This window comes from Nanorana parkeri, unplaced genomic scaffold, assembly GCF_000935625.1.
Source record: "Nanorana parkeri isolate BGI_ZX_2015 unplaced genomic scaffold, ASM93562v1 scaffold1797, whole genome shotgun sequence".
NCBI lineage: Eukaryota > Metazoa > Chordata > Amphibia > Anura > Dicroglossidae > Nanorana > Nanorana parkeri.
This window is the reverse complement of record NW_017308065.1, coordinates 201994-221225: the sequence shown is the minus strand read 5'-3', so window position 1 is coordinate 221225 and position 19232 is coordinate 201994. Positions and strand designations below refer to the sequence as shown.

Here is a 19232-nt window from a genome sequence, read left to right as displayed (position 1 = left end):
AACCAATACACATAAACTGATCACCATGTCGTCACAATATCAACATTTATGAAGCATTGCAGAAGATAACACACCCTTCAAAGAATACTGCAATAATAACTGCTCAATAGGGTCCCACATGACTGCATTTAGATTGCCCAGAGTTAAGAATCCTTAACATGTTTAAGAATCATTCACTCGCAGATCAATAGACCTGCTTGACAAATATAACAATGGGCTCTTCTGAAGAGAAGAGTTCCCTGCTTCCACATGATGAAATCAATAATGACAAGAAAAGCGCAAATGGAGTCTACTGCATTAACCAAACAGTGGTAAAAATTATGCCAGGTCTCATGTACACTCAGCGCGAACATAAAAAGAATCCAAAAAGCTGACAATAACAATACAATATGTCAATGTATCTTTTTATATACATATGAAACACTGCCATCAGTCATTTACAGTATTCGTATTTAAATACATAAGTAAAGTAAAAATAAAGTCTCTGACACTATAAAATGTAACCATGCACAGAAGGAGGTCATCCAGTAAGAATTCAAATGTGGTTATTAGACAGTAAGGCAGTCCTAGTGCAAGACACAGATAAAAAGATACCACTGGAACACAAAGTCACATGAAAAGCAGACTTGTAAAGTTTGCATTACTCCAGATCATTACCCCACTACTTATACAAAGTTACATAGTTAGTCCGGGCGAAAAAAGACACATGTCCATCGAGTTCAACTTATAGAGATACAGATAAAAAATAAAACAAAAAGAGAAGAAAAGCCTAAACAGAACGTTATGCCCACAGCCTAAACAGAACGTTATGCCCACGGCAAAAAAACCCTATAAAGCATGGTTCAATTTGCTCCAACAGGGGGAAAAAATTCCTTCCTGATCCCATAAGGCAATCGGATATTCCCTGGATCAACAATCTCTGAAGCTTAATATACCTATAAGAACTCAATATCCAGTAATATTCTGTGCATTTAAGAATACATCCAGATGTTTTTTTAAACAATTAACTGAGCTGGCTAGAACTAGCTCCTGGGGGAGTCTATTCCACATTTTTCACAGCTCTAACTGTGAAGAATCCTTTCCATATGCAAAGGTTAAACCTCTTTTCCACCAGACGCAAAGAGTGCCCCCTTGTCCTTTGCAGTGACCTTAATCTGAATAATTTGGCACCAAGCTTTTTATATGGACAATTTATGTGATCATGTCCCCCTTAATCGCCTTGTCAGAACTATTGGGGCTAAAAGAAATTAAATTATAAGGCCTATACATATTATTTCACATATTGTTACATGGGCATCCTGAAAGCCATCTTCTTCTGTCTGTTATGAGGTGAATGCAAGTTCATTATTTCTGGACAAAGATTCTAACAGCAAAATTTTAAGAGCCTTACCATATACATTCCCAGGTAGTAAATTGTGGGGCCCAGACAACCAACACAAGATGAGGACTGGCCATAGTGCCAGACTGGGTTATAATGAGATTGATGACCGTCATGTCTCAACTTAAGACAAGGAACCAAAGACTTTGTATTTTTTTTTCTTTACTGGGAAAAATAACTCATTTAAAAGGTTGCCTTATGAAACATTACTATTAATTGCAAGAAATTATATTTTTCATCATTTCTATTGTGTTATTAATATTGTATGCCTACTTAAATTTAATTATTTCACATATTTTTTTAATTACCGTATGTACTTTTACCATATTCAACCTATATTCATTATACTGTATATATAAACTCCCCATCTCGCTATATACACATTGCCCCCCCCCCCATCTTGCATCTCTCTCTTCATCCCCCATCTCTGCACCGGGAGTGTCGGATGAATGGATGATCCGACACTTTCGGCGCAGAGATGGGGGCCTGCTGGCCGCTGGGTACCGATCCAGCGCTGGGACTGTGCTGGGCCTCCCACAGGCCCGAGGCCCTGGTGCGCCCGCACCGGCGGTAGTTCCGCCACTGAATACACGCCCACATTCTTGGGAGATAAAAAGTTTGGAGAAAGTCAGAACGAGAGAACGGAAAGGAAAGAAAAACAGAAAGGAAGGGGAGGTACAGAGACTCTGATGGTAGAGGTCGGAAGCTGATGAAGGGCTGACCAGGGGAACTGACAAAAAGCTGACTTCTCTCAGACAAAAGATTTAGAGATGTCTGGTAAAGTATACATTTCTATGTATTTTTAGGTAATTGACTAGCCCTATACATCTGACTAGACCATTAGGTCCTTGTAGCATCAAGGTTTGAATTGAAATAATTTTTAACTGCAGTATTGTCTCTTTCAATCTTGGGGAGAAATCCACATATATGTATAATCTCCTTGGAACTGATTTCAGTTTCTAGTCAATGGTTTAGGTATGATGTATATTTAAAAATAAAAGAACTCAGGGGAAATTTGTATTTACCTTAAAGGAGAACTATGGGGCTAATGCTTTTCCCCATAGTTTTCCTTAGGGTAACGGCATGACACAAACTAGCATCCTCCCGTCACCCAGGCTCAGTATACCGCGAGCTGTAGCTGTAGCTCGCGGTATACTGAGCATACTCATACTCGCGAGTATATACTCGCGAGCTATACTGCGGCGTCTCAGTATACTGAGACGCCACAGCTGAAGCGGATCCCGACAATTATGTCTGGATCTGCCCAGCTGCGTGGCTGACAGCTGGCTCTGCCAGTCAGCGCTGGCGGATCAGAGCGGGGAGGGGGAATCCAGCCCCTCCCCTGTCACGGCAGAGAGCCGTGACAGGATCGAGAGGTGAGCGAACGCCGGTATGTGTTCGCTCACCTCCCAATCTACTAAGCCGACCTGTGACAGTCTCATTGTCACAGGTCGGCTAGAACTATGAGGTGAGTGAAAAGCACTCACCTCATAGTTCTCCTTTAAAAATATTAAAGGTTAGCGCAATCAAACAAACTCAAGTTATTTTGTGATTTATGGAAATAAGTTGGGAATCTCCTTAATTATAGATCTTTGCTTGTTTTCATAAATAGAAAACAGTTTCGTTTAGCAGTATAAACATGCTGACATATTTGGAGGCCCCAGCGAGATTTCCCTAAGTTTCAAACAAAGGATATAATTGTGCAAAATATATATATTTTGTTGCCATTTTCATAATTGGTAATTGCTTTTGTTGGTTGCAATATTGAAAATGTCTGATACCAAGAGTGTTCCTAGCGAATCTGTTTATTCTGGTGCAGAATCTGAGGCATATCTGACTAAGAAAATTGGATGTTAAAGAGGATATCAATGATTGGGTAGCTGGAATGCAGAGTAGGATTGCAGAATATGTAAATTATATCTGGTCTGATGAATCACGTGTTGCTGGTTATCTTCATCATATTGCTAAAGCTAAAACAAAGAAAGAAAAAGATTTGCTGGTACTTAAGTCTTGGCCAGAATTTCTTTATGTAATTTTTTAATTGGCAGAACAATTAAACAAAGCAAAACATTAAACCAGACGAAAGGCTGATAATGCTAAAAAGTTACAGAAAGCACTTTGTGAGATTGAAGTTCAATCTGCAAGGGTTTCTGTTGATATGGAACAATTGTCCGCCCAAATGTCAGATTATCGTGATAAAGATAACCAGAATAGAGAAATGATCAGTTCTCTTAAGGAGTCTGGATCAAATCTCTATTGAATTGTCAGAATGTCAAAGGTCAAAATTGGCTCTAAATGGAGAATGTGAAAGGTTGTACACTGCTAATACAAAACTTCAGCAGGAGTTAGATTGCCAAAATCTGGCATATCTGCAGTATATGCAGGAAAAACGTGCCAGCAGCGTAAAGGTTAAACCTTCTGTTTGGGAGTGAGCAAATGTCACTGAAATTGTTAGCAGCTCACACCCAGACTTTTGGCCTGTTAAACCTAACATTGTTAAACGGACCATAAAAGAAAAGGTTTCAGAGGTTGAAAGTGATTTCAGTGTCCCCTCAGAGGAAGAAGAACATTTTTTACTAAGGAACGTTCTCTTCCTAAATTAAAAGCAATCACACCTCATAAGTACTCCAAAAGTATGTCCCATAGGACAGTGAGAGGAAAGCTCATCAGCCTGTGTATGATACCACTAAAGTGATACAATTCTTAAAAGAAAGTGTGGGTCTGTTTACCAAGATCACCTTCTGTAATAAACTACATAGAAACTTATGGGGAGGCGATGACATACCTAAAATTAAAATATGACAAACAGAAAATTGAATTCATTTCATGGGTGTTTGAGCCAAAGCACAGGTACTTCTTTAATTCCCTACGAGATATGGGTTAAATACCTACTCTGTCATGTCAGAAATAAAAACAGAATTTGGTCCATATCGGTCAGCTACTGCTGCAAGGAGAGCCATTTTTACTTTGAAATGTCGGACAAATCAAAGTCCCTCTGAATTTTCATCAGTTCTCAAGAATGCCTATAGCCTGGCTGAGAAAGATCCCAATTTTGAGAGCCATTAATTCATCCAACTGTTTTATGATGCTTTGCCAAATAAAATAAAAATAATTCTGGCCCGGGATTACCATCCCAGGAAAACACTGGATTGGCTACTGACAGAGTACCACCCTTTATGCTGTTCTACAGAATGGTGAGGAGTCCCAAGATAGGAGATTTAAAAAGCCCGCTGACGAAACTGCTGAGACTCTTAAAAGGGATCAGGGACAGTTTGAGGCTCCAAGGAGGAGTTATGCTGACGTTGTTAAAAATTACAGTCCTCCCAATTTGAATAAAGTTGAACTATGGATAAGCGCACAATTGTTTAGTGGTCACTGTGTGGAGACAAGAAGTGTGAGCTGGGATAATCGGTGTGCAACCCCCTAAAAACAGGGAGAGGACCATGCGTAGCAATACATTAAACAAACAAACTGTAGGAGCGCTACTACCCTAAAAACTGATGACTGGTAGTGTGTAAATCAATTAAACTTACAGTTGGGAGACGGCTGGTGTGTCCGCAGAAGTCCTGGCATGTAAGTGTCTGATGCCTGGGGGAGGAGCCTAGATCCAAGGATGGATGGCTACCAGGGTGCATAGTGACAGGTCTGGGGGCGTTGTGAAGCAGTTTAGCAGCCCGCGTACTCGGCTGGCCAGGCCGAGCCATGGCGGCTTGGGAAGGGAGAGGAGTCGCAAACTGCTGTAAAGTACTAGGCACCATGTGTGCCGCAGGTATCGTCCGGCTGGTGTCTCAGCGTATGACTCGTCCTAGGCAGGGAGGAAAGTGCGAGGTGGTGGAGGGGTGAAGGCTCTCACAGCAATAGCGGCTACGCGTTTCGAGGCACAGCCTCTTTGTCAAGCTCTAAAGCTCCACAAAGAGGCTGTCTGGACGATACCTGCGGCACACACGGTGGCTAGTACTTTACAGCAGTTCGCGGCTCCTCTCCCTTCACAAGCCGCCGCGGCTCGGCCTGGCCAGCCGAGTATGCGGGCTGCTAAACTGCTTCACAGCGCCCCCAGACCTGTCACTATCCACCCTGGTAGCCATCCATCCTTGGATCTAGGCTCCTCCCCCAGGCATCAGACACTTAGATGCCAGGACTTCTGCTGACACACCAGCTGTCTCCCAACTGTAAGTTCCATTTCTTTACACACTACCAGTCATCAGTTTTTAGGGTAGTAGCGCTCCTACAGTTTGTTTTATTTACCAATTTGAATAAAGCAAAACCCAATCCAGATGATAATAAGGTACCAGGATTTGTTGAGAACCCAGATAAAAAGCATCAGTTTGTAAAAAGGTGTTTCCCTCACTTTAGGAGAAATCAGAGAGGTTATTACAGGGAGTACCAACCTGACCCAAAAAGGGTCCAAAATGGTTCTGAATCAGAAGGTTCTGGTAAGTCTCAGACTTCTAATTCCCAAAATCCACACCCAAGGGTTCATTGGAAAAATAGAAGTAATTTGCATGATCAAATGGACCAGATGCAGAGTCAGTTTGGTGTGTTGGCAGAACAGATGGAAAAGATATCCAATGTCCTCACTGTTAAACCCAAGAATCCTTTTTTAGGGGAAGCTACTCCTGTGGAGAGCCCTCATCAATAACAAACAACGATGGGCAGGCTAAAGTATCAAATCATGCAAATGCCTGTAATTTACCAATAAGCAAAAGTGAGCAAATTAACCCAAGTGTCTGTATGCCTGAAAAGAATGTAACCCTTCCAATGCCAGATGGCAAAAAGGGGGGCAACATGCTTGTGATTTTATCTTACAGTCCACAGAGACCTCAGCCGTACAAAGCCTGACAGGCACTCTCGCCTGTGAAGAAAAGGAAGGGGGTTCGCTGGGTAAGATACACAGAGAGCGAAGAAGTTTCAATTGTCATTAAAAGCATCTATGTTGCTTACGGGTGATAGAACGGAGATATTACATGGAGGTCAAATTGCATAATAATTTACCACAATTACTGGCTTTATTGGACACGGGTAGCCAAGCAACCATTTTATCTCAGAAATATTTTCAATAAATCCAGGATTTATCTTCTGAAAAGTATAAACTGAAAAGTTTTACAGCTAACCTTGTCAGTGTTTCAGGCACAGCCCTAAAGGTCATAGGAAAGGCTTGGATGAACTTCAACTTGGGGAATAAAGTAATTTGCCATCCCATACTTATAGTAGACTTGTCCTATGATCGCTTAATTATTGGCATAAATCTCCTTAAGAGATTAAATCCTATTGTTGATTTTATCAATAAGGTTATTTGGTCCCAAGTGAAAATTCCCACTATGAGCATTCCCAATCCTATCACAGTCAGCGTAACTGCCATGTGATTGAGGAAAGGCCGGACTCTATTGAGATCCATTTCAGGAATAGCCAAGTTCCAGATGTCTCCTTCTTACAGGCAACACCGACATCCACCGTAGGTGGACAGGAGGATAACACCATATGTGTGTCCCCTGAAAGAGTTAGGCTGGGTTCACACCTGGGCGTTTCCTATATGCGCGTTTTACGCACGTTTTTTTCCTGAAGTTTTTGGAGCGTATTGTCAAGTGTTTGCACACTAGAAAACGCGTGACGTACGTGCGTTTTTGAGCTACTACAGAGGCGCCCAATGAAAAAAAATTCCGGTCTTTACGGAGGCGTCCAATGAAAAAGACTTCCTTAGACGCAGCATTTCCTTTTCCTATTTCCTTGTATGCAAAGGACCGTGTGTTGTGTGCAGTTTCTTTGCTAAAGCGGAGTGTGCGCTGTGTGCATTGATTATGGAGCTTGTGAAACGACGACGAACTGCAGCAGTCGTTGCTGCAGTGCGGCTTATACATTTGAGGAAAAGGAGACTAAGCAGGCGAAGGTTCTGATCCATCCAGTGATTGCGAACCGAGAACAAAGAGGGCAGTTTTGGGCCATGTATGAAACCCTCCGTGGCCATGAGGATAAATTATTTTCCTTATATGTCCATAAATAGATTAGTACATATACAATGGTTATTGCTTATTGTTGTTGTGTCCCATATAATAGTAGCATCATAGATTTTATTGGAAGATATGTATGTATATGTATATGTCTTTCATGTATGTATATTGCTACCTTGTTTCCCCGAAAATAAAACACTGTCTTATATTTTTTTTGGCTCAAAAAAATACACTAGGTCTTATTTTTGGAGTAGGTCTTTTTTTTTAATGTACAACAATCCAAAGTTAACGCAAATCAAAATTAAATCATCCAAAATGGCAAAGTTAGGAATAGGGTGATTGGGGCAATCAGGGCTGCCGTACCTTTCCAAGAGCAATTTGGTAACCGATGGCTGGCCAGAATGACCGAAACGTACTTTCACTAACTTTTCCTCACAGGCGGAGTGCATTTGGTATCACTCCGCCTGTGACAGGAGCCGGCGCTATAGAGGAAGCATTGGCTTATGCGGCTCTGCTCCCTCCACTGCCGCCTCGCTTCCTCTAGCACTGGCTTTATTGGCACCGCTGATTCTCTCCCGTCCCTCCCGCGGCTCTTCAAGTTCCCCCTTATGCCACCACCGGCCCTGGGAATGGTCACAAATAGGTCTTATTTTCGGGGTACATCTTATATTTTAGCAATTCCCGAAAATAGTACTAGGTCTTATTTTCGGGGTAGGTCTTATTTTCAGGGAAACAGGGTAATTGCTAGTATTGACCCCCAACTTTTTTATGTTACAGTTTTGATGATCTGCTCAGTATGATGTCTGTTCAGTTGAAGCGCAAGGACACATTCATGAGATACAGCATTCCTCCAGCCGAAAGATTGATAATAACTTTGTGGTAAGTTCACTAACATCACTCCTATGTTTAATTATAGACCAATTAAACATTGTAGGCAAGAAGCATAAAATGAGTTATCTATAATTGTAAATGTGTGCTCTGTGCAGTGGATATAGGTATGAAATTAGTTATTTACATGTACTAATTTATAACTATAAATTAGTACATGTAAATAACTCATTTCATATAAAATCTAACATTTAACTAAATTATAATATGTGTTATAGTGTTATTAATATGTAATTGTATATTAATGCTCTGTGCGTTGTGCCCTGTGCTGTTCTAACCTGGGTGTGTTTGTGATATGCAGGTTGACGTATGGCATGTGTGACCCTTCTACATATGTTTACCACAACCGTTTATATAATAAAATCCTTAAAATAATTTTCAACCTTTCCAAACTGTAACCAAAAAACACACAAACTCATTGTTAAATAGTCTTAAAATGTTACTATTCCTAAAAATTCTAACTAGATTTCACGAAAAGTGAAATAGAAACAAGGCCATAACAGCAGCCAAAGGGGAAAGGCATTTTTCCTGCTCACCCGGTTCAACTCACCGTATTTGGAGGAGAAACTGAAAATGGTGCCTATAGTCAAACATCGAACTACGGAATTTTCGGGGTCAAATTTATAAATTTTGATCATTTGGGAGCGCAAAGTTAGGCTCGTCCACCAGCATGTCCTCCCTCATTCCACGTGTGGAAAAGCCAGCTGGTATTTGGGTGGTGGAGGTGGAGCTATGTGCCAGGCTGGTGGAGGGAAAACATATGGGGAATGTGGGCGTGGGTGCCATGTTTCTGGGTGGTGCTGATGGTGCTGAACTAAAAGGTCTAAACTGGATTTACGACAGGAGAACAGTTACATTAGTAGGGATCTACTAAAACAAATGGCCATCCTAAAGTAATTAGGTATCCAAACCCTCAGGATAACTGGGTCCATGATCTGGATGATGACTCTAACAGTCATAATATAATTGCTAAATGCATGTTATCCATTTCTATTGGGGGTAAAACAGCCACTCATTTACTCCTGGTAATCAATGAGCCACGGTGTCATATTTACATTGGCAACAATATATTACATCGCTTTGCTATACACGTGGATCTGGTGAATTCCACATTGTGGACTAGATGAAAAGGGAATCCATGTAGTTTTATGAGTGAAGATGCAGCCCTCAAATCGTCCCAGTTACTGCCATATGCAGTAAATGTATTAGAACTACAAATCATCCCTCCAGGCACTAATGATTTTCTGTTACCTATGCAGGTACCAAAAGGCCAAAAATTAAAGAATCCTGATGCATGAATATGCCTCTCAGACATGATGCGACAATTAGGAGTTTCAGTAAATCCTACACCCATGGTAAACATCCATCAATTTAAAACCTAAATAATCGTTAACAATGGTACTCCAAATGAAGTTTCTTTCTCTAAAGACGCCATAATTGATCTGGCCTTAGATTCAGATTATTATACTTTTGGGTTTCATAATGCAATTATTGGCCTTATACCTAACAATATCTCACCGAGGAACAAATGGTTGAACACACATTTTATTCTTCTCCTGAAGGTATGTTCACCATTAACTCAGTTTATCCTTTCAATCCTGAAGAAGGTACCTGCAACGTGGAGGAATCCTCCCTTACCTTTAATCATACACTTAATGAGCAGGAAGCAGAGGAATATTGTAAGTTTACCGAAAAGGCTCGTAAGTCAAATCATAGTTACATAGTTAGTCAGGTTGAAAAAAGACACAGGTCCATCGAGTTCAACCTATAGAGAAAAAAAAAAGAAGAAAAGCCTAAACAGAACACTATGCCCACAATTACCCAATGTTGATCCAGAGGAAGGCAAAAACAACCCCTATACAGCATAGTTCAATTTGCTCCAACAGGGGAAAAAAATGTCCTTCCTGATCCCATAAGGCAATCGGATATTCCCTGGATCAACAATCTCTGATGCCTAATATACCTATAATAACTCAATATCCAGTAATATTTTGTGCATTTAGGAATACATCCAGATATTTTTTTAAACAATTAACCAAGCTAGCTAGAACTAGCTCCTGGGGGAGTTTATTCCACATTTTCACAGCTCTAACTGTGAAGAATCCTTTTCGTATGCAAAGGTTAAACCTCTTTTCCTCCAGACGCAAAGAGTGCCCCCTTGTCCTTTGCAGTGACCTTAACGTGAATAATTTGGCACCAAGCTCTTTATATGGACCATTTATGTATTTATACATGGTGATCATGTCCCCCCTTAATCGCCTCTTCTCCAGAGAGAACAAATTCAGGTCAGCTAATCGTTCCTCATAGCTGAGCTCCTCCATGCCTCTTATGAGTTTAGTCGCCCTTCGCTGCACTTTCTCCAGTTCCACAATATCCTTTTTGTAAACTGGTGCCCAAAACTGAACTGCATATTCCAGATGAGGTCTTACTAATGCTTTGTACAGGGGCAGGATTATGTCTCTATCTCTGGAGTCTATACCTCTTTTAATACAAGAAAGTATTTTGCTTGCTTTAGAAACTGCAGCTTGACATTGCATGCTATTATTGAGTCTATGATCTACCAGAACACCCAGATCTTTCTCCATCATTGACTCCCCCAAACATACTCCCCCCTAGCTTGAAGAAGCCTATCAAATAGGTCAACCTGAATTTTTCCAGGATCTCTGGAAATGGTCCAGCAGCAAATATCCTTAGCCGATGGATGTTCTAATGCCCTAGAGCGCCAACAATTAACAGCGTTTCTTAATGTGTGGGTCGCGCAAGTGAATGGGAGGGGGTCGCGATCGAAATCCCCGGCCATTAGTGGGGTTCAGCAAATGCTTGAGTGAGGCGCAGAAGGCAGGGAAGGTTCAGGCTCCAAGAAAGTTTTTTTTTGTTTTTTTAGAGTAATCTGTGTCATTTGGTATGTGTACTGTATGTCCCGCCCCCCCTTCCCTGCACTTGGTACCTACCTTGCTGTGTACGTGCAGGAAGGTTTCTTATCCCAGGGGCGGAGCTTCTATTCACGTAGCAGAAGCATCGAGGCGTGGAGTGTGAAAGGTAAGTTTTCCAGCAGACATCCCAGCATGGGGCGGGCGGGGGTTTGGTGATAGACAGACGGACCAACATTGGGGGAAGCAGAGAGTTCCACCTAACTATGCTGGGGGGGCTATGCGGAGGAGAGACACCAAACTACGCTGGGGGGGCGGGGTTTGTGCAATTCTACAGTTTTTACTGGATAACGGTTTAACACTTATGCTGCCATGGATGTAAGTATTATGTCTGTGGCAGTGAAGCTCCGCTGCCCCAGGACCACCATGGCGGGTGTTGACACAGAGAGCAGGAGATGATTAGCGAACATCTGCCACACATGTTATGTATTGCAGTGCACACCAGAGTAGAAGCAATCATTCAAGGGCCATTATTCATGGTTAACTGTAAACTGATGACCTGTAAAGGCTTTTAAACCGCTGCCTAAGGACGATTTTGGGCACCAATTGCTTGCAATTTTGAGGCTTCACATATTGGTAATATTTGCTCGATACAACAAAATATTATATATTTTAACCAAAAAAGGGTATTATATTGTGTTTGTGTGCATTAAATTAATTTGATTGCATTTTTTGCTGAACATTTGGGTTTGAAAAAAAAAAACTGTTGCACAAATATCGTGTGACATTAAAAATTGTAGCTACCACCATTTTATCCTCCAGGATAAAATGGGGGCTCTCTTTTTTCTGGTCTAAAGTTTGGATTTTAACATGTGTGCAAAAAATTAAAAAAATGGGTCTGGCAGTAAAAGGCTTAATATACAATTCTACTAACTTTGGACATATTTCCTCTCACTTCCTGTTCTGTCTCTGCTCTTGTTAGACGTGCAGGCTAGGGGTGCCTGCCTTGTCTTCCGGGTCTGGTACTGTAATTTACAGGAAGTAGGCTCTTGTTACTGTCGTAACCCTGTACATGCAGTGTACACGTTTTTTTTGTCTTCACCCTGCAACAATGCCTCCGAAACACAAATTTTATGCAACATTTTTGTTGGCTGGAGTTCCACTTAAAAATTGTACCTGTTCCAACTTACATACAAGTTCAACTTAAGAACAAACCTACAGAACCTATCTTGTTTGAAACCCGGGGACTGCCAGTATAACTAATATTTTGAGCTGGCCTATAATTCAAGAACTGATCGAGCACAAACTGCTGATTGTTCAGCTCACGGCTTCTCCCTGTTAGTCACTGCTCACCACAGGGATTTCCCCCCCCTCTCTGTTCCTCCAGGGCTTATTGGAGGGAGAGACAGGGGAGGGGGCAGGCACAGCTGGCTCTAGAGAAGCAGAGCAAGCTGCCAATGTTGTCAGGATCTTTCCCGGCTGCAGCGCAGTTCTACGTTTTCAGCATATAGTGGGCAGTAGCCTGCTATATATTGACTTTGGGTCACAGGAGTACATTAGTATATGTACTCCTACTACTGAGACACAAATTGGAACTATAGCCAAAAAAAAGGTTTAGGTAAAAAAAAACTCTTTTAAAATGTTTAGATTGGTTGGCTGAGAGCAAAACAGTGAAATATATAGTGGTTTCCACAGCTATTAAGGGCTTGTTCACACAACGTCCGGATTATGCCCTGACCAAATCCGTTCGCTCCTGCACTAAAAATGCATCCCAATGTATCCCTATGTGTTTAATGGGCTACAGTTCTCACGTGCGCAGTCTGTTCAGGTCACGACAGAAAAAATACTGCATGTCACAGTTTGTCCGGTCCAGAAATGCACAAACGCGTCAAAAACGCAACGAAAACGGACTGCACCTAAGCAACAACAAAAAAGTGAGCTCGCAAGTCCTCATATAAACTCCAAAACTGATCCTTGGAGTCCCTGAGCCTCAAGATCGGGTGTACCCAATAATGACACCACCTGTGAGCTCGTTCTCTGCAGATTGCTGTAGCCAGCACCAACACCATGCCTGCAAACATGTGATACATGTCCGATCACCAGCTTTTTTTTTTTTTTACTTTAATAGTTGTTTTTATTTTAAGATTACATAACAAACATTTTACATCAACAATTACATGTTAAAATGATCACCAGCTTTACATACACAAAGGGAAGTGGTTGTTACGAGAGGGCGGAAGTGACCTCAGAGGAGGAATCTGCATACTGACAGCCCCACGGCTTAAAAAAAAAGAAGTCAGCGTAAAAAATGCACTGCATGCAGAGCACCGCATCTGCAGATCCGCACCAAATCCGGACCAGATCAGGACCGGAAAATCGTGTGAACAAGCCCTTATACTTTTCTTAAATTCCATAAGCAAAGCAAGGCAAGCAGCTGGAGGTCCCACCTATAAATTGCTTCTGGACAGATTAAACCTCTTTCTCACTCCTACAGCAGAAGCCATCAGCAAATCTTAGGTGTAGGGTAAATCGACAAAATAAACCTCTAATTTATTATGCAAATTTAGTTAACATTTAAATTGAAACTACATTATTAATACATTTTAAAATTTTAAGTTTTAGCACATTTAGCTCCAAAATAACAGCAATACAGAAATTTACTTAGTTCAAGGACATTCTGATACAGTTACGTTTGCCCTAGTGCTCATATGACTTTGAAAGAAGATTCCTGTCTGAGAGTCCTTAGTTAGATGCACAATTTGAAACTGTCAAAAAATGCTTGACTCCTTTAACAGCCATCGCCAGCTCACTGCACACCACAATTGTTCTCTATTGTAAACAGACGTTCATGCAGGAAGTGACAAGTGGGAAGTGACAAGTGGCAAGTGATTGGCCCACAGATCTGCAGACCAAAAATATAACTTGTATGTATGGATATAAAACGGAAGATTCTATTGCTCAAGGGCTACATTGACATGTGATGCTCTAAAGCTGGCCATACACCTGGTGATTATCTGCAGATTTCCCATGGCCAGATGGAAAAAGTGCAACAGATTCCTCCATGTACGCTAAACTGGATGATGGATGGATGAATCTCCCACTGGGCCAAGCTTCAGTATCTTGCTAGTCGGTCCCGCTGGCTCTCAAAATACCTGAACAATGCCTGCATCCAATCAGATTGTTTAGGTATTTTCACACAGTTTAGCAAAGATGGAGGAATCTGTTGCACTTTTTCCATCTGACCAAAAAAAACCGATAGAAAGTCTATTGGTGTATGGCCAGCTTTACTCTGTATCTCTTCTGTAGATGCCCCAAACTATACAGCCAGTTGGCACACACATGGATAGTCAGATTTCACTGTTACAATGAATTGCTATCTTTTTTGCTTACTGCACCTCCCACCACCGAGAAAGAAAAGTTTTAGGTGACTCATGGTCAAAGTGTCCCCTAACTTTCATATTTTGAAGACCCGTTCCTAAGTTCTATGTGAATTTGTCCAAACTTGGCAAAATGCATACACTAGACTTCAAGGATAATGTATTAAATCACAAAATGTTCAGGGACAGTTGTTATCAACAATTCAGTTCTGTTATTTAAAGCAACCACAGAACCTAAAATCACTTATGTATCTGCAAACTATTTACAACAGTAAGAGGCCTTTAGCTAAAGATGGCCTGAGATCAGGGCATACCAGTATCTACATGTTTGCCTCAGCAGGGTCAACCATAAGCCATAATATGCAGCCATGAAATAAACTTTATATTTTACAAGCCCAAGGCAAGTCCTAAAAACCGAAATTAAAATAAGTATGAAACCAAAAATAAGTATATATTAGGCATGCACAGATACCCTTTTTTGGTATCGAGTAGCAATATTTTTTTCCGGTACTTGCCAATACCGAATACAGATGCCGGAAGTCCCATTAAGAAAGCCAGGCGGCGTGTAATGACGTGAAAAATTATAGGTCTAGGAATTCAGTTTATTTCAAGAGTTATGGCGTGTAATTAGAAATAATCTCTGCTCCAAAGATGTTTAACTCCTTCCCAACCGATGACAGGATTATTCCCAACCTACTTGGCAGGGCCCTCCTTACCATCTTGTCTTAAATTGTATTGTGATTGTAATGTCTTAATTATATTGTAAAGTGCTGCACAAACTGTGCAAACTAAAAATAATTATAAAAATAATTCTGTCACAGTCTTTCAGTTCCTGAACAACTGGCGACAGAATAATCCCATCATGCGGTACAATGAGAGCTGGTTCTCGGACCAGTGCTTATTAATGGTGTTGATGGGTCCCTCAGGGTCCGAGGGAGACCCTCAACAGCAATTTAGGTGGTCACAGCACAGTGATCACTGTGATAGCTGATCACGGTGATCATCGTGCTGTGACAGCCACCAAGCCAGCATTCAGTTCACTGTGTTGTGTAGCTGGAAGCCGGCTGTGTATTATAAAGTGATACAAAGTATCTCTGAGGAAAATACTGTATCCCCTCAGAATACTTAGTATCAAAAGCCCCTGTAAATAATAAAAAAAAATTACCTCTTAGGGCCCCCCCTAGTTTAACACAAAATGTAAACAGTTTTTTTTTAAATTTCAAACGATTTAAAAAAAGGAACAACAAGTTAAACATTTAAAAAAAAAGGTGTAATAAAAAAAGATAGGAAATTATAGTGTCAAGGAGGCTATTAAGGTTCGGAGACAAACATACCACATTCTAAAATTGTTCCACACTAAAATTGTTTTTCACTCCTCTCTGCATTTTGTGACCTATAACTCTTGAAATAAACTGAATTCCCAGACATATGATATACCCTATAAATCAGGACAAATAAAATAATTTATTAAGAATTACTTTGTTAGCTACACTAATTATCTAGACATTATTATTGACAAAACTGTGAAACATGGTTTTTTTTTAAACTGTGATTAAAAAAAAGAATCTACATATGCATAGGTCACATCAAATGAAAGCCAATTCTGTCCTTTAAAAAATGGTATATGTGTAGATGCAATGAATGAGGATGATGGAAATTATGGTTAAACAAAAATATAGCAAAATTGCTCTGGTCCCCAGGAACAAAATCCTTTTCTGAAACTGTGTCACTAAGGGGTTAAAACAGTGATGGCGAACCTTTTTGAACCCGAGTGCCCAAATTGCGACGTAAAATCAAATTATTTACCTCAAAGTGCCAGCGCTGACAATAAGTTTAGTACTGTATTGCAGGTCGGGTGCTCGGGTTTAAGAAACGTTCAACATCACTTCCTTAGGCCCCATTCACACCAAGCTACATACCTTACAAGCGGATCCGCACGGCCGGTATAGCGCGACTGTATAGGGGCGACGTTCCAGCGACCTTCACCGGTGGGCTGCATTCAAAAATAGAAAAATTGCGCGACATTCGCGGGAAAAAAGGTCCAGCTACAGTGACTGGCTCATGGAGCTGTACATTAGAACAGCTCCATTGAATTAGCCGGCAACTTCTCGCGATATCGCGCGGCAAAAATGTGCGATATCGCAGCGGAAATCGCGGGATTTTTCGCTCAGTGTGAATATTTTCACTTAGGCAAAATAGGGAAACACGCATAATCAAACATTTATACACTCAATAAAACACACACACATACACACGTAATGAAACACACACATCACACACTTATTAAAACACACATATTACACATACACAGAACTAATAATAAAAATGAATAAATAGAACATTGCCCCCTCTCCTGCTTACCTGTTTTGCAGGGAGGTGGGCTGCATCCCTGTGTGGCTCTCAGGCAGGGGGGCTGTGCAGCTCCCGGTTGGAGGACTTGTATGGCTCTCAGGATGGGGGGGCCTTCGCGGCTCCCGGGGGGGAGGGGAAGGTTGTTTTGCACTCAGGAGGTGGAAAGGCTGTGCGGCTCTCAAGGGGGATCCAAACGTCCTCTGTAGTCGGGCCGGTCACAATCAGGCAGCAGTGACCTCTAAACAGGCAGATTAGACGGCCACTCGCGGGGGCCTCCCAGGGTCCTAGCGAGGGGAAGCTGCCGTCTAATCTGCCTGTTTAGAGGCCGCCGCCGCTGCCTGATTGTGACTGCCCCGGATCGCCTACTGAGGCGATCCGGTTTGGTCAGATCTATTTGAATTGGTGGTCTTTGAACCTGGGCTTGCGTGCCAGCAGAAAGGGCACCGCGTGCCAGCAGAAAGGGCACCGCGTGCCCTCCCTGGCACGTGTGCCATAGGTTCGTCACCGCTGGGTTAAAACATGGATGTATGATATGTTTTACTAGACATTCAAATAAATAATACAAATTTGAATGAAAAAACTTAATAAAGCAAAACACCTACTTCAGAAACCTCTGATAGAGGCTAGCATTTCTTTGGTGACAGATTAACTTTAAAAGGAAGCTAAGGTAATATGTGAAAAGCTCTCTGAAAATAATTATTGTCTAACTGTCCTGCTGATCCAATTACTTATTTAATACTTTCTGAGTCATTGACCTCGAACAAGCATGCAGAATAGGAGTTATGACTTTTTTCTAACTTTACTTGATGCATCCTTGTTCTGAATCACCATTACAAGCAATCTGGAAGCCAGTAAAGCCAGGCAAATAGCATTTTTAGAGGACAGTAGTGGCAACCCCCGTCTTCTTAAAGTAGTATTAAACTCGCAAACGTTTTTTTCAGTAATGAATCCAGATCAAACAAATATACATTCCCCATCAAAGTAGTTCTTTAAATTTTTGCCCAAGCACTGACAGTCATCATGTTTCCGAACAGCTGACTCCAACTCTCTCAGCGGCTTCCCTGAACTTCCTGTCCAGTACATAATCACAAGAGACAGATCAGTCTCCAGCAGTTGTTCATATACTAGCTTGGGGAAGGGGGAGGCAAGTGTGGGGAGCAGAGAACAGGGGGGTTCCTTGTCTTGCTGAGCCTGTGTAATTGTAGAGACACACACAGCATACTTGCACACATAAGGGGGGAGCTATAGGTCCCTACATGGGAAATGAGCCACCCTAAAACAGAATATCAGGGCCAGTGCTCAGGGCACCAGCTGGTTATGCAGGAAACTAAAATATTTAATCATCAAGTAGCAGCATCAATTGTAAGTGAGTCAGTCAGCATTTAAATAGCTTAAAAACCTTGTGAGTTTAATATCACTCTAAGCACGGGTGTCCTTTAAATAAATATACATTTATAGACCATAAGACCAAAAGAAAATTAGATCATTAAGGTGGGTTTTCCAAGACATATGTTCAGTGTAGTGCCTAGGGTCAAATTATGAACCTCTATGTACGCAGATAATGCAATCAAATGTCATCTTTATTTATAAAGTTACAGTCAAGAAAAGTAGTACATACTGCATTGCTGCAGCCATGTGGTACATACAAGTATCAATGAAAAAAATACATGCATCCATGTAATATAAATAAGCAGCATATATCACAAATAACAGTTTAGTTTATCACAGATGATTCCACGTTGTAACTGCAAGCATAGTAACCTATCACTTTTATAATAGGTATTCCTGTGCCATGTCTACTGCTTTTTCATCTACAAAACCAGAAATGATAAACCAACAAGAAATCAAAATTCCCCATCCAAAGTGTGTTTGCCTGCTTATTAAAATGCACATAGTATGAATCTTCATATCATATTGGTCCTTCAGCCAGTATGTCCACCCCTTATTTCCAATTTTTCATTAACATTCATTCAATTCCTTTAAGGAAGGAGCCCTGTCAGTCAGATACAAAGCTTTTGCCTGCATTTAGAAGGTAGGGAACTGAAGATTTTTTTTTTTTTTTAAATACGGTTTTATGGGCATAGAATTTGCACTAAATAACAAATACTAATGGGTCATTGGAAAATTGGAGGCATAAATACTGGTTTAATCTTCCTAAGTGCAAACAGGAAAGGTTTTATTATGGGGCATTCCTACCACAAGTTTAAGAATCTTCCACATTCCTTCCACATTCCTCCAGCAAGCTGCCAAGACATTAGCATACATTGATGCCAACACTCTGTACCATCTAGAATAGGATTTGCAGCAGGTCTCCTGCAGTTTGGAGCCCATGAAAACATGTACTAGTCTAGTCATTTAAGTTTTCTAAGTTTCCGTTAAAGTGATCCCCAGATCCCTCTACCACTCCCTGAGGAAGTATGGG

The 19232-nt window shown here is 41.2% G+C and overlaps 1 protein-coding gene across 1 annotated transcript in view; it reads right to left on the bottom strand.

The window, feature by feature from the left end:
* LOC108799738 (protein CLEC16A-like) overlaps nucleotides 1–19232 on the bottom strand; it is a gene marked incomplete at its 3' end in the record, with an annotated part of 284697 nt that overhangs the window by 67297 nt on the left and 198168 nt on the right. The window lies entirely within an intron of this gene.